Here is a 16765-nt window from a genome sequence, read left to right on the forward strand (position 1 = left end):
ATGTGATTAGAGTTTTCCAAATGTTTTCCTTCCTTCCTTCCTTCCTTCCTTCCTTCCTTCCTTCCTTCCTTCCCTCCTCTCTCCCTCCCTCCCTCTCTCTCCCTCTCTCCCTCCCTCCTTTCTCTTACTTACTTTCTTTCTATTCATTTATTTACTTACATTTATTTACATTAATTATAGTTAACACATGTATACATTGTAGTGATTTGACATTTATATACACTACAGAGTGATCATTGTAAGTGTAGTCACCATCTGTCACCATACAAAGTTATTAAAGTATTATTGACTATATTCCCTATGCTGTACTTGATATCCTCATGACCTGTTTTATAACTAGAAATTTGTACCTCTTAATCCTCTTTACTTATTTCACCCACCCCCCAATCCCTTCCCCCTTAGCAACCATCAGTTTTTTCTCTGTATTTATGAGTCTGTTTCTGTTTAGTTTTGTTTGTTTAGATTCCACACGTGAGTGCAATTATGTGGTATTTATTTTTTCTCTGACTTATTTAATTCAGCATAATATGTTCTAGGTCCCTGTTGTTGCAAATGGCAAGATTTCAATCTTTTTATGAGTGAGTAATATTCCCCTTTATATATATGTGCCACATCTTCTTTATTCATCTGTTAATGGGCACTTGGGCTGCTTCCATATCTTGACTACTGTACATAATGCTGCAACGTTTTGTTTTCTTCAGATAAATACTTAGAAGTGGAAATGCAGGCTGATATGGTAGTTCTATTTTTAGTTTTTTGAGGAACATCCGTACTTTTTCCATAGTGGCTGCACCAGTTTATGTTCCCACCAGGAGTGCACAAGGACTCCCTTTTCTCTACAACCTCACCGGTACTGGCTATTTCATGTATTCTTGATACTAGCCATTTTGGCTAGTGTGAGATATTATCTCATTGTAGTTTCGATTTGCATTTCCCTGATGACTAGTGATATTAAACATCTTTTCATGTGTCTGTTGGCCATCTGGATGTCTTCTTTGGGAAAATATCTATTGAGGTTTTCTGCCCATTTTTTAATTGGATTTGTTTGGGGGTTTTGGTGTAGGTTGTGTGAATTTCGTTAAATATATTTTGGATATTAACCCCTTATTGGATGTACTGTTGGCATATATCTTCTCCCATTCGGTAGGTTGTCTTCATTGTGTTGATGGTTTCCCTCCCCATGCAGAAGCTTTTTAGGTAGGTGCAATTTCATTTGTTTATTTTTGTTTTGGTTGCCCTTATCTGAGGAGACAAATCCAAAACAATTATTGCTTAAGAACCGTGTTTAGCAGTTTATTGCCCATGTTTTGTACAATTTTCATGATTTCGGGTCTTATATTTAGGTCTACATGTATAGTTTTTTTCCCCTTGTAATTGATTTCTAGTGTTTGGAAAAATGCTTCATGTGATTTCAATCTTCTTAAATTTATTGAGACTTGTTTTGTGACCTAACAAATGTGGTTTATTCTTTTTTTTTTTAAGTTTTTTAAAATGTTTATTTATTTTTTGAGAGAGAGAGACAGACAGAGCATGAGAGGGGAGGGCCAGAGAGAGAGAGGGAGACACAGAATCCGAAGCAGTCCCCAGGCTCCAAGCTGTCAGCACAGAGCCTGACGTGGGGTTTGAACCCACCAGCTGTGAGATCATGACCTGAGCTGAAGTCAGAAGCCAAACTGACTGAACCACCCAGGCGCCCCACATGTGGTTTATTCTAGAGAATGTTCCATCTGCAATTGAAAAGATCGTACATTCTGCTGTTTGGGGATGGGATGTTCTGAATATATCTATTAGGTCTATGTGATCTAATGTGTTGTTTAGGGCCACTGTTTCCATATTGATTTTCTGATATATCAGTATGATATATCCACTGATGTAAATGGGGTATGGAAGTTTCCTACTATTATTGTATTATTGTCAATTTCTCCCTTTATGTCTGTTAATATTTGCTTTATATATTTAGGTAATTCTATGTTGGGTGCATACATGTTTACAATTGTTACAGACTTTTGTTGGATTTATCCCTTTATTACTATGTAATGCGCTATTTGTCTATTGTCATGATCTTTATTTTAAAGTGTATTTTCTCTGTTATATGACAGGGGGTATTGCTACCCCTGCTTTCTTTTAATTTCCATTTGCGTGGACTATCTTTTTCCATTCCTTCACTTTCAGCCTGTGTTTTTTAGGTCTGAACTAAGTCTCTTATAGGCAGCATATAGATGGGTCATGTGAGTTTTATTGGTCCATTTAGCCACCCTTTGCCTTCTGATTGGGCGTTTAGTCCATTTAAAGTAATTATTGATAGGTATGTACCTACTGCTATTTCAGTAATTGTGTTCTGGTTGTTTTTGTATTTCTTCTCTGTTCCTTTCTTGCTCTTTTCCCTTGTGGTTTGATGATTTTTATTAGTGTTATATTTGGATATTTATTTATTTATTTATTTATTTATTTATTTATTTATTTTTATTTGAGACAGAGAGAGTTGGGAAGAGGGACAGAGGGGGAGAGAGAGAGAAAGAGTGAGAGTGAGAGTGAGAGAGAGAGGGAGAGAATCTCAAGCAGGCTTCATGTTCAGCACAGAGCCTGACAAAGGGCTTGATCCCACATCCCTGGGATCATGACCTGAGCCAAAATCAAGAGTCAAATGCTCAACTAACTGAGCCACTCAGGAACGTCTTCTGTCTCTCTCTCTCTCTGTCTCTCTCTCTTTTGCATGTGTATGTATTATAGGTTTTTGTTTTGTGGTTACCATGAGGTTCATATTATAATACCCTGTGTATACAGAAGTCTATTTTAAGTTGATGATCAGTTAAATTTGAACACATTCTACATTTTTACTCCTCTCTGTTATGTTTTGTTTTTGACATATTTTATATCTTTTTATTTTGTATATCCCTCAACTAATTATTGTAGATATAGTTTATTTCACTACTTTTGTCTTTTAACCTCCATGGTATCTTTATAAGTGTTTGATCCATTACCTTTACTATATTTTCTTTTCTCACTGCAAATTTTTCTTTAACAATTTTCTTCTATTTATGACCTTTTATTTTCTGCTTGAATAAGTCCTTTTAAACGTTTCTTGTATGGAGCTTTAATGGGGATGTACTTCTTTAACTTTTGTTTGTTTGGGAAATGCTTTCCCTGTCCTCAGTTCTGAATGGTAACCTCTCTAGGTAGAGTATTCTTGGTTGTTGGTTTTTCCCTTTCAGTTTAACTATATCCTGCCATTCCCTCTGGCCTGAAAAGTTTCTGCTGAAAAATCAGCTGATAGTCTAATGGGTGTTCTCTTCTATGTAATTAGTTGATCATCTCTTTAATTTTAATTTTTGCCTCTTTAGTTACTATGTGTCTTGGTGTGGGCCTCCTTGGGTTCCTTTGTGCTTCTTGGACCTGGGTGTCTGTTTCCTTCCCCAGGTTAGGGAAGATTTCAGCTATTATTTCTTTTTTTTTAACATTTATTTATTTATTTTTGAGACACAGAGAGAGAGAGAGAGAGAGAGAGAGAGGGAGAGAGAAAGTGCATGAGCACAAGTGGGGAGGGACAGAGAGAGAGGGAGACAAAATCCCAAGCAGGCTCTGAGCTGTAGGTTGACACGGGGCTTAAACTCACAAACCGTGAACCATGACTTGAGCTGAAATCAAGAGTCGGATGCTCAACCAGCCAAGTCACCCAGACATCCCTCAGCTCTCATTTCCTCAAGTAGGTTTTCTACCCCCTTTTCTCTCTCTTCTCCTTCTGGGACCCCTATAACGTGAACATTAATTTGTTGTTACAAAGATCCCTTAACTCTTCTTATTTTTTTTAATTCTTTTTTCTTTTAGCTGTTCTGCTTGGGTGATTCCCACTACCCTGTCTTCCAGATTGCTGATCCATTTGGCAGTATCCTCTAATTCGATGTTGATTCCATCTCATGTAATTTTCACTTTAGTTATTGTATTCTTCAGCTCTAATCGATTCGTGTTTATATTTTCTATTTCTTTTTTGAAGTTCTAATTGTTTTCATCTACTCTGTTTTCAAGTGTGGGATCTTTATGTCCATGACTTTGAACTCTTTATCAGGTAGATTGCTTATACCTGTTTCATTTAATTTTTTTTTTTTTGAGATTTTTGTCTTGTTCTTTGACTTGGAACATCTCTCTCTCTCTCTCTCTCTCTCTCTCTCTCTCTCTCTGTCTCTCTCTGTCTGTCTCCTCATTTTGCCTGCCAATCTGTGTTCATTTCTCTATATTAGGTAGGTCAGTGTGTCTCCCAGTCTTAAAAAAGTGGCTGTATATAGAAGGTGTCCTGTAGGGCTCAGAAGCACAATCCTCTCTGCTCACCAGAACCAGGTTCCCAGGGTGTCGCCTTTGTGGGCTGCATGTATCTTCTCTTGTGTCTGGGGTGTGACTGTTGTAGATACATACCCCCATCCCGTGAGGGTGGGAGCCATTTTGAGGTGCATCAGTCCAGGCTGTGACTGCTCACCAGGTGCATCAGGGCTGGAGCTGCTGTAGGGGGACACCTCTGCATTTCCTGGTTTGATTCTGGTTCTGGTGTACCCTTTTCTGGGAGTTGCTTTTATTTTTTAAATTTTTAAAAATGTATATCAATGTTACTTCTTTTCAGTTTATTTATTTTGAGAGAGAGAGAGAGAGCCAGAGCATGCTAGTAGGGGAAGGACAGAGAGAGAGAGAGACAATCCCAAACAGGCTTCACGCTGTCGGCAGAGAGCCCAACACGTAGTTCGATCCCATAAACGGTGAGATCATGACCTGAGCTGAAATCAAGAGTCAAACACCCAGCTGACTGAGCCACCCAGGAGCCCCCTGGGAGTTTCTTTTGGTGATGCTGGTCCCAGCTAAGGCCACCTGCTGGGTGCAGTGGGAGCAGGAACCACTTTGGGGGAGTGCCAAACCCAGTTGAGGCTGCCTGCCAATGTGGCAGGGGGAGCTGGTTTGGAGGGGCATGTTGGGCAGAGCAGACCTGCAGAGGATCACCAGGACAGGATGACTAGTGTTGGCAGGGTTGATGGACAGCATCAGAAATGGCACTTGCCAGCTTTCAGTCACCATGGTAGAAGGAGGGTAAGAAAAATGGTGCCCCCCTGTGCTTCTTTTCCTCCAGAAAGTTCCTACAGATCCCTGCCCCTCTGGCAAATGTCCTAGACTGAGTCAGTAAGTCTCCATTATGATGGAGATTATGGTTCAGGTGCTTCTTAAAGGGCTGCCTCTATGCTGTGTCTCAGACTCAGTGCTCTTGTGCGCCTGCCCTTTAAGAGTAGAGTCTTGGTTTCCTAGAGTTCTCTGGCTTTCCTAGAGTTAAGCCTTGTTGATTTGCAAAGCCAGACATTATGGGGGCTCTTCATCCTGGTGTGGGTCCTCAGGACAGGGGGTGCCTGATGGGGACTTGAACCTTTTGCCCTCAGGGAGGATCTCTGTGTTTTTCATATCCTTCCTGCTTGTGGGCTGTTGTGCTGGGAGTGTGGATCCTGACTGGACCACTTCATTGCTCCTCTCACCTCTCTTGATGTGGCTTTTAAAAAATAACTTCAGTTATCAAAATTTCTTAAGTTTGACTTCCCTGTTTTTTTGGCAATATTACAAGATTCCCATTTTCTGTATTCATTTTTAAGGTAATTGGAATCCCTGTAATTTGGGAGAATTGGCTACCTCCAGTTGGCCAGGATATTCATTTACTGCTGTGCTTGCTTTTTTGTTATAAATGTATTTGGATAAATCATTATTAATTGTAATTGTAACATCCCCCAACATACACACAATGCTACTCCAAAATGTATGTATGTATGTATGTATGTATTTATTTATTTATTTATCAATCACTGAATTATTTTTTCCCCACTGGAAAGTAGAAACGAATGTTTTGGTCAAGATATCTAACAAAACAAAGTGTGAAGGTCTGTTGACAGTTGCAGCAGCTTCATGATTATCTTTGCTGATGTCTTTCCTGTGATTGTCTGTATAAAACTCAAATCTGACCTCATTATCTCCATCCTTTTTTTGTTGAAGTATAGTTGACATGGGTTTCCATTCTTAAAGCTCTCCCTTGGCATCCAGTATCTGACAGACTCCTTTCTTTGCACATACACAAGGTGCTTCACAATCTGTGCTTTACTCACTGCCATACCTTACTCTTCCCAAAGCAGAATTATTTCATTTATACCAAACAGAATTACTCTTAACACCTTGACCATTGGCCTTATAAGATTTTGAAGCCAATACAGCGCCTTTCTATACATTCCTCCATATATTAGCTTTCTTTACAGAAAAGTCACCCCCTCAGCTGGTGTCAAATTCCTGGGTGGTAAGGATCGGGTAGGAACGCTTGCTCTACAGTAGGAATTACGTGTAGCATCCTATTCTGATGTCTTTTATGGATCGTGTTTGCATAATCAACCAAATCAAATCAGTTTTTATTGCTGAGTGCTATATTAAGTCAAAGAGTTGATCTTATTTACTCATATAATTCAAACTAAAGTTCTAATATCCAGGATCTTTGAAAATCAGATCAAAGTAATTGTGTCTACATAGATCTATAACACCACACACAGCGTTTTCTCATATACGAGCAGATAAAGTCCCTTACTGACATTAATTTGCAAGTATTTTAAGGTATTTTCAGATATTTTAACTTTCATATATTTTTTACACTCTTTTGTTTTACTTTTGTTATATTTATGTGACTCAACAATTGCCTCAGTACTTTATTGTATATGATACAATAGATTTATAGATCAAACATTGCAAAGAATACTAAAAATTTAAGGTTTGGAAAAAAATCTTAGGGGTCATCTTATGTATTCTACCATTTTATGGAGGCTGTACCCAACTTGAACTTTATCTATTTTATTGATATAGTCTAGTGAAATTTTACAAAAAGCATCACACAGGTTGCCTGGTAGTGGTATTCTGTGAAAATAAGAACAATTAAAAGAAAATATGAGGGGGGCGCCTGGGTGGCGCAGTCGGTTAAGCGTCCGACTTCAGCCAGGTCATGATCTCGCGGTCCGGGAGGTCGAGCCCCGCGTCAGGCTCTGGGCTGATAGCTCGGAGCCTGGAGCCTGTTTCCGATTCTGTGTCTCCCTCTCTCTCTGCCCCTCCCCCGTTCATGCTCTGTCTCTCTCTGTCCCAAAAATAAATAAACGTTGAAAAAAAAAAAAAGAAAATATGAGGAAGACACCTTTTAAATCCATATTCTCATCTATATTTTGTTACGAATATTTTTCCCTTGATTCTTTTTCCCTTGACTCGGTATTATAATGCTTTGGAAACAGAGGAAGAAAAAAACTATATATATATATATATATATATATATATATATATATATATAGTGAATTTTTTCTTCCATAAGCTTCCCATTTATGTTTGAGGGAGCTGTAGTTTGCAAATATATGAAATAGAATAAAATCTTATAGCTGCTGATGAATGAGTGAAAACTAAATGTACATTGCTATGTTTCTAAATGTGTTTTTAAAGACAGAGCAGAATGACACAGGGCTAGTCCAGCCAGGCCTCTAAGAATGGTGTTGACCTGGGCCCAGAAGAGCACAGAGCACCTGGACCAGTGGAGGGAGAATGGTGGCCCCTTTAGAGATGGAAATGGCACAAGCATAAGTAAAATTACAATCTTGTACAAATTTTATTCGATTTATTAAAATTTTGTTTTTCTAAGTGAGTGGTAGTTACTTTAGTTCGTTTCCATTTTTTCTAGTTACTTTAGTTCATTTTTATTTTTCTAATGCCACTTAATTCATATATTTATACTCATTGCAGACATTGAACCAAGGTATAATGCATGTTATATAGCCCAAGCTTCTGCAAAAATGTACAGTGTATTTTTGCAAAGACCATAATATTCAATAATTCATAGCATTCAGTCTCTGAGGCCTAATGTAAGTTATTGAAAAGGTTAACTGTGAAAAGCCACTTGAGAATGAAAAGTTCAGAGTTCCCATTGAGAGCACCAGTTTGTATGGCTGGGTGCAGATTTCCTCCTACCCACCACACCCAGCCAGAGGTGCTCAGCTGCAGTTCACCCAGTGTTCCACCGTCAGATGAAACTCTCCTTTTCTCACGCCATTAAGGCATGATTTGTCTGTTTTATCTTATGCATAGTCTTTCATGGTGGAATTTTTCTACCCTTAGAATCAAAATTAAATACCTAAGATAAAGCACTAAGGTGTCAAGAGCTTTCTGTTGTGCTTTGCATTCCCTGAATGTCTTTGAAAAGGTTTGAAAACACCAGAACCAAAAAACCATGCCTACCTCGGTCTTCTACAGAATTGCCTTTTGACAGTCTTTTCAGTCAGATCATTTGGAAACTGTAATCCCAGTCACATTTGATGCTAAATTTCTTTTAATAGATCTCATTTCTTTTATTATATTGCTACCTAGACTACCTGCCCCATTGGGCAATGGGATTTCCAATGGTTCTTGCTTTGGAAATTCACCAAATTTGAGAAGTAAGATGATGGACTTTGGAGCTAGAAAAATCTTGGATTTAAATTTTCATTCTACTCTGGCTGATTCAGTGTCTCCGAGCAAGTTACTTTCCCTCTGCAAAGACTTACAGGCTTGCGTGTTTAAATACCTATTTATTTATTTATTTATTTATTTATTTATTTTTAATTTTTGAGAAAGGCAGAGAGAGTGCAAGCAGGGAAGGAGCAGAGAGAAGAGGGGGAGAATCTGCGCTGTCAGCGCAGACCCCAACATGGGGCTTGAACTCATGAAACTGTGAGACCATGACCTGACCGGAAATCAAAAGTCGGATGCTTAACCGACTGAGGATTGAGCCACCTTGTGATTAAGTACCTTAATGGCTGCTTTCAGTTGTCTGGCTCATGCTGGCCTTTCAGTAAAATAGTAGGGCTGGGGTGAAGAGTGCAGGCACATTTGCTTCCCATGCCATTTCTCTTCATTGATCTACAAAATTGGAAGTTGACTTTATTTCCTAAAACTTAAACAACCAATGTGGTTTTCTTCTAGATACTTGTTATAATTATACTATCCATAAAGGGGTTGCTGATCTCTGAGTGAATATTGACTAATGTTTAGGATAGTTTGAAACATTTAGAATTACTGATTTAGATTTAAGATTAGCACTCCCTATAAGCCCCATTAAACTGAACTAAAGAACTTTGCCGTTCCTTAAAATAAAAATTTGAATACATTGCAATTCTGCACCTAATTCTGATGTGTCACTTTTTTCCTGACACCAGGCAATTTTTCAACACTGGCTGGGTGTCCTGCAATTCAACTCCATTCTGACAGTGCTTACCTAGAGAAAGCGTCAGGCTCCACAGGGTAAGGGCTCAGTCCTACAAGACTGCTCCAACCCCCAACTTCAGATGCCAGTCATAAGTCCAGGTCATCACCTGTGCTTCTGGCTACATATAGATCAGAGGTTCCAATGACCCACTGCTTGGGTTCAATTAATTTGCTAGAGTGTCTCCCAGAACTCAGAAAAACATTTTACTTATTAGATGATCTGTTTGTTATAAAAGAATGTAATTCAGGAATAGAAGCCAGATGGAAGAGATGCATAGGGCAAGGGACACAGAGCTTCCGTGCTCTCTCCAGACTAGACACTCTCCACAAGTCTCCATATGTCTACCAGCCCAGTGGCTGGTAAGGTTCAGAGGAACTTTATCCTTTGGTTTTTTATAGAGGCTTCATTCCATAGGCACAGTTGATTAGATCATTGGCCATTGGTGTTGAACTCAATTTTCCAGCCCTCCCCATCTCCAGGAGTGGGAGGGAAAGTTCCAGCCCTGTAATCACTGGTTGGCTCCACTGGCAGTCAGCCTCCAGCCTTAGGTGCTTTCCCAAACTCACGTCATTAGCATAACAAAAGACCTCTATTGCTCTCTTGGCAGGCAATTGCAAGGGTTTTAGGAGCTCTGTGCCAAGACAAGGAGGAAGACTAAGTATATATTTCTTATTGTAAATCACAATATCACAGTCGTAAACATACCACAGTGAAATGAAAGTATTCTTACTGAGTTGTTCACTAGCTTTGTCGTTGTCAAACCAAATGGATATAAACCGGCGCTCACCTGAGCCTTCTCTGTGAAACACAGTTTTCCATTCTTTTATCCCTGATTTAGCAATGGTATTTTTTCACATCTCCTTCTGCCTCTCTTCTTAGTCTACACTCTCAGCTTCTTGCCTCTGGGTAGGGTCTATATTCCTTGTGCCTAGTGCTTATCTGCTAGCATTTGGGCAGAAGGTGGGTGACCTTCTCTCCTAAATTTCATGTGACATCCCCAGGGAGATGAATCGTCTCCACCCCTGCCATCCTAAGGTATCTTTACTTACCCCTCGACTGCCCCAGGGGCCCCTAGCAGGGATTTCCACTCTTGTCTTTGCTCAAGGGACGCCTGCCGCTCTGGCCCTCACCATTTCTGCAGCACACCAGCCTTACTGCCACTGCTGTCTCTGTTGTCCCCTTGGATTGGAACTTTGTGCTGCCACATGCTCCCTGGGCTTGTTCAGGTATCCCCTCCCAGAGGTGACTTCTCTGCCCAAGCTGTCCACGGACAACAACTCTGCCATTCTCTAACTCCTCAGATGCCTTTGTGTTTTGGATGGCACATGTCACAGGCCAGCGTAATACAACATGCTTATTTGTTTCTGTTGTCACCCCTTCTCCATTACTAGAATACCTCTCCCATGGTGGCAGGGACCCGTGCCCCTGTTGGTCTTCCATTGCACAGTCTATACCACCTCCAAAGAGTAATGCAGACTTGGAGCTGAAGACATAGGCCTGAATGAATGAATGAATGAATGAGCAAGTGAATGGATGGCTTCCCTTTTAGACTACAAGATCCCGTGGAGCAGGGTTTTTGTGTTATTCACCTTTGCTCCTTGGAATGTGCGCACTCTTGCAGGTGGTAAATGCAAGTCAGAAAATGCTTGTAGAAGAGTCCAGGATGTGATGAGCCAGTTGGTGGCGCTGTCTCCTGCCCCATGCCCTGGACCAAGTGCTCCTTCCTACCATGGGCTAGGATGATTCAACCTGTGTCCTCCCTGCAGGGTGGGCCCTTGGTGAATATTTGTCCAATTTGCTTGGTGTTTGCCTCACTTTGTACATTTTATAAATGTAATCCTTCTGTACTTAGTTCCCTCTTCCTGCTCCTTCAGCCCTTGTTGTAAACACTGTTTTAGAAATCGGAGCTCGACAGAATAAAATATCTGATTGCATGGAAATGCTTCGCTAGTGTTTTAAAGTAGGAATAAAAATAATAACATAAACATCTGACTGGCTCCAATGCCTCTAATATGGTAGATCTAGTGGAGAACAGAGAACCTTTTTTTTAAATAAATTAGATTTGGATGTGCCACCTGATAACTATAGACTTTTCTCGCCAGGGTACGTATGAAGTTGTTTGTTTGTTTTTTTCTGAAATGACAACCGCCATGCAGAGACAAGTGCTGGTGGGAGTGTGGAGTGACAGGGCCGGCCACTCAGCCCCCCAGGGTGAGGACCCTCGATGCTGGTGCCATCCTGTCGGACACAGTTGGCTTCACCATTTGTGCCCACAAACTTGAGGGGAACAGAGCTGTTCTCTCAGCGTGAATATAAAAATAAGTAGATGCAAGAGAGGATTTGATCCATATGCTCAGGAAGCCCCAGCAAACCTCAGAAAAGTGCTTTATCCTTAGGAGTTACCAGAGATGCGAATGTACGACACGAACCTGACAGAATACTCACCGCTCGTCGTGCCCCAGCCTACCACGTGCAGGTGTGGATGCAGTGGTTTGCAGCACCTGTTCCAGACAGAAGTGGGTGTCTGGTCCTGATCACGATGCACTTTCTGACTTGCCTGAACCCTACAGTATATTCCCTTATGATTGTATCAGTCTCCCCGCCCCCTCCCCCTCACTTAGACAGGAAGGTGTTCACCCCAGCTCGGATGGAGCTGCTGAGTCTGCGTTTCCAGAAAGGGGCACCTCCTCTGTTTTGCAGCATCAGCGGTGTTGCATGAAGCATGATGGCTCCGAAGAGGGTGGCAAAAAGTAAAACTAGATTACACTGTGTGCAGTGCAGTCTCATACATGGAGGGTCTGCAGTAACTGCACATCATTGGTGGTAATCGACAGCCCACAGAGTGTGCAGCTGCGTCCAGGGAAGAGGATGAGCCCTACTTGTCCATATGGAGCAATCCTGATTGGACCTGGGAGGAATTTGCCAGGTTAGTGCCTCAAGAGACTTCCCCAAGTCATGTGATCCCAACTGTTTGCTCCAGTCCCCAAATCTCTCTCTCTCTCTCTCTCTCTCTCTCTCTCTCTCTCTCTCTCTCTCTCTCTTTTAAGTTTTTATTTATTTATTTTTGAGAGAGAGCATGAGCAGGGGAGGGGCAGAGGTAGAGGGAGAGAGAATCCCAAGCAGCCTCTACACTGTCAACGTGGAGCCGGATGTGGGGCTCAAACTCACAAACTGCGAGATCATGATCTGAGCTGAAACCACGAGTGGGACACTTAACCAACTGAGACACCCAGGCGCCCCCCTCCCCCCAAATCTCTCTTTATGTGGCTTTGTCTTGAGGCCAGGCTCTTGCTCACCTAGACCCTGTGCCTCCTTACTGAGGCACAGGAGAACTTCTGGGTCTCTTCTGTGTCCCACACAAGTTGTGTCAACACAGAAGTATGGCCTCGGGCTTATCAAGGTCCAGGTTGAAAATAGCAGTGGCAGCTTTGTCCCAGGTGTCTGGGCTGCTGGGGCAGTCGGGCACATAGCTGGGGCAGTCCATGTCAAGGGGCACCCACAGTGAGGATGACTCACCTCATGTGTGGAAGGCCCTCACCTCCTTCTAGCACTCCCCAGTGTGGGAGTGCACGTGCTGAATGTCTTCCTGAAATCACATCACGCAGAGCACAAAAAACCAGAGTTCATCCCTACCCCTATCTCCTCATCAAGTCCACGTCCTTTCCCTGGGGAGATGGTGATCATACTCTATTCCTAACTGTCATGTGAATCCACTTCCAACTGGCTATGAAGATGCATAAAGAGAACCTGGACCGCTACCCATTGGGGACCACAGCACTCGTGTGGATCATGACTCTGCACATGGACCAGAAAAGTATATAGGACCTTAAGCTCACCTTCCTTACTCGTATCAAATGATGACCAGTATACTGATTTCCATCCCTTTGCTTATGGCAGGAGATGGCTTAAATAAATAACTTAGATTGGTCCATGAAAAAGAAAAGCAGAAGTATGGCCTTGGGCTCATTAACTTGGCCACTGGCCACTGCTATGTCATTACCTTCTGCCATGTGGGATATTTTCCTAAAGATGTGCAGCTACCCCCTAGTGTACCAAAGGAAGCAAATAGCTGACTAGCTCCCTATTCATAAACAAATGCCCACCCCAGTGCTAGTCTAACGAGGGGGGAATGTGAACAGAAGAGGAAATGCAAGAAGAAGGAATGTGAATACACACACCTCTGACTTAGTCTTCCTTTCACCTCTCGTCTCCTCCATGCACTCCTTTCTTTCGATTTCTTTTTTTAAATGTTTATTTATTTTTGAGAAAGAGAGAGAGCATGCATGCATGTGTACAAGGAGGGGAGGGGCAGAGCCAGGGGGACAGGATCTGAAGTGGGTTGTACTCTGACAGCAGAGAGCCAAACACGTGGCTTGAACCCACGAACTGCGAGAAGATGACCTAAGCTGAAGTTGGACGCTTAACCAACTTAGCCACCCAGGCACCCCATTTCTTTAAATTTCTTAAACACAAATTATTTACACCCCAGGACCTTTGCATATGCTCTTGTCTCTGTCCAGAATGGTCTATCTGCTCTTCTAATAGATGACACTTTCATACTCTTTAGAATTCATCTCTAATGGTCCCTTCTGAGAAAGGCCTTGCCTGGCCACATAACCTAAAGAACAACCCCCACTTCCATTTCACCACTTCCTTTTCTCCATAGTACATTTCATAATATGCAGTCATTTTAAGGGTCTGTTTCCTTGTGTTTTGTCAGTAGTCCCCATGACACTGTAAGCTTATAAGTGGAAGGATGAAGAGTGTTGTGTCTGCCAGTATTTCTTATTTATCTGTTTATTTCTCTAAGAGTTGGTTAATCACTTATGCCAAAGCATCTCTAGAGGCCACCTTGGGCTCTCACCTGCAACCTTTATGGAGGGAATTCTTGAGTAGTAGCTGTGGAATTAGTCCAGTCCGGCCTAGTAGCAGAAAGATAGGCTGAAACACTCCCACTGCTAACAAAGAGAACTTCCACGAGTAGGAGGTTGACAGGCAGAAAAAGAAGATTTCCTAGCTGGCTTCCATGTCTGAATAATTTTGTCATTGTTCTTTCTTTAGCTTCTGTTTGATTTATATTTGGAAGTAATTATGATGCTTGATTACCAAATAAATTAAACATAGCATTATTATGAAGTTAAATTGCACACTAATAGCATAGTATTACAAACAGTAGTAATAGTATCTATAACCTTTATTATTATTTGTATTAAAGACCTTGTGAACATTGCTAATTTATTTAACTGTTAAGCATAAACAAGCATAATAGAACATAACTCGAGAAGGAATATAGCTCATTTTCCCATTTGGTTCATTACTCAGCTGATGTATAAATATAACAGAATGACTTGTAAATATACCAAATGTCCTGGCACGTGGTTTATCCTGGTAAGTGAGAAAAAAATAATGAAATCTGCGGTAAGAACTGAATGATTAATGAAGCCCCTTTGATGAACATTTGGGACCCTGTGGAACTAGAAAAGTTTTTTTTTTTTCTGTTGGAGATGGAAAGTCACATAGATTATTAAATAAGACTGAGTGCAGTTCTAGTCCTGATCTGGAATAATCAATCTGATGATGGATAGATGTCATTCTGAGGAAAAAAAAAAAAGATTAATTTAGCCAGGTAACAGCACATTTTCAATTTCCTTCTTTTCTAAAGATAATTTTATAAGGAGTCTTTAGTACTTGTTCTTCCAAAATCCAGCAAGCAAGTAATCAGCAGTTTTAAGAGTCCCTAAGTACTCATTGACTTAATAGACAATTACAGCATATTGTGTTTAAAAAAAGTTAGCTATTTTAGAAGTCCCTAATTACAGATTTACATGATAGACTTATCAAGGAAAAATAATACATTTCAAAATGTACTTACAGTCTTAATGATATTATCTGTTTTAAATGTTCCTTGTTGAAGTGCTTATCCTGTGTGCTCTACCTTCTGGAGGTGTGAGGGCAGAATTCATTTACTTTGTTCTAAAATTCGATGTTTGGGTGTCTGATGCTAGCTCAGAACAGTTTTGCAGATTATTTTCTCATCATAGCTAAATGACTTCATTTGCTACTGTTCACAGTTATTGAAATGAAATGTGACACGGTGGTCTTAGTTATCCTATTACAGACACTGGGAGATCGTATCTCATCAGGGCACTGCTCTGTTCAAAGTTACTGGCACTTAATGCAAATGCATACTAACTTCTAAAAGTCATGGCATACCTCAGGTGGTTTGACAATAAAGCAAAACATATTCTCACTCTGTCCCAGTGTTTGGGTCCTATCTGGCCATAGATCTGTGGATGTCAACACATAGATGTCCAGTGGAGACCCTGTGTTGGGCAGCAGACCTTTCAGGATTTCTCAGCAAGAGTTTTAACCCTATCCAGAAGACTTCAATGTCCTCCAAGGAGAGGGAAAGGGACGAGATGCAATTGTTACAACCCTACCTCTACATTGCCCTACAGGTCCAGACAATGGAAACCTTGAGTGATCAACAGATTGCCTAAGAATATTGCTCGAGGAAGGGCTTACCATCTTAGAGGGTAGTGTTGGAGTTGTCACTGAACAAAGAATTTTTTTTTTTTGGCATTCTCAACTGTATTAAGCTCTGTGTCAGAGTCAGAAGGTCCTGTAGGACATGGTTTAGCACTGGTGACCACGGTGGGTGGTGCAGCTGGGAAAGGGAGATGGCCCATGAACAGGCACCCTGGGAGGCTGGGGGCAGGTCACAAAGGAGGTGTTACAGGATCTCTCTGCTACCACAGGCACCTGATTCAGTGTGAAAAGAGTGGAATTCTGCCTCCCAAGATGCTAGTCACACCAAGGTCATTTTTAAACTTGGGGATCAGAATGGGGATGGGGAGTATGTGAGGGCAACTCCGGGTGTTGCTTTACAGACAAGCTTAGTGGTATTAGCATCTTGGAGATGTTTTGTTCACTTGTCTTTCATGGTATTAGAAAGATTGAAAAAAGGGGCGCCTGGGTGGCTCAGTTGGTTAAGCGTCCTACTTTGGCTCATGATTTCGGGATTTGTGAGTTCAAGCCCTGCGTCGGGCTCTGTGCTGACAGCTCAGAGCCTGGAGCCTGCTTCGGATTCTGTGTCTCCCTCTCTCTCTGCACCTCCCCTGCTTGTGCTCTGTCGCTCTCTCAAAATTAAATAAACACTAAAAAGAAAGAAAGATTGAAATATATCTGTCCACTGGATATATCCTTAAATGACCCATTGGAATTAAAATAGAATGAAATATTTTTAAATGTAAAATAAACAATATATTTTTGCAGTATGAAAGAAGCTGCATAGAGATTCTGGTTTGTTTTTTCATTTCACTCTGCATTCCAAGCAACCAAGAATCACAAAGTGGAAATGTACACAAAGCTAAACTTCAGTGCATAATGCAAATGACAGACTTAAAGAACTGAAAATTCCATAACATATTTGGAAACTAAGAGCCTTTAGCTTATATTTTACTTTTCATATATGCTTTGATACTCATTCAAACC

The 16765-nt window shown here is 41.1% G+C and overlaps 1 protein-coding gene and 1 pseudogene across 12 annotated transcripts in view; both read left to right on the top strand.

The window, feature by feature from the left end:
- L3MBTL4 (L3MBTL histone methyl-lysine binding protein 4) overlaps positions 1 to 16765 on the top strand; it is a 443788-nt gene that overhangs the window by 251145 nt on the left and 175878 nt on the right. The window lies entirely within an intron of this gene.
- Positions 12739 to 13209, top strand: LOC102900128 (annotated as a pseudogene).

This window comes from Felis catus, chromosome D3 (genome assembly GCF_018350175.1).
Source record: "Felis catus isolate Fca126 chromosome D3, F.catus_Fca126_mat1.0, whole genome shotgun sequence".
In the NCBI taxonomy this organism is placed as follows: Eukaryota; Metazoa; Chordata; class Mammalia; order Carnivora; family Felidae; genus Felis; species Felis catus.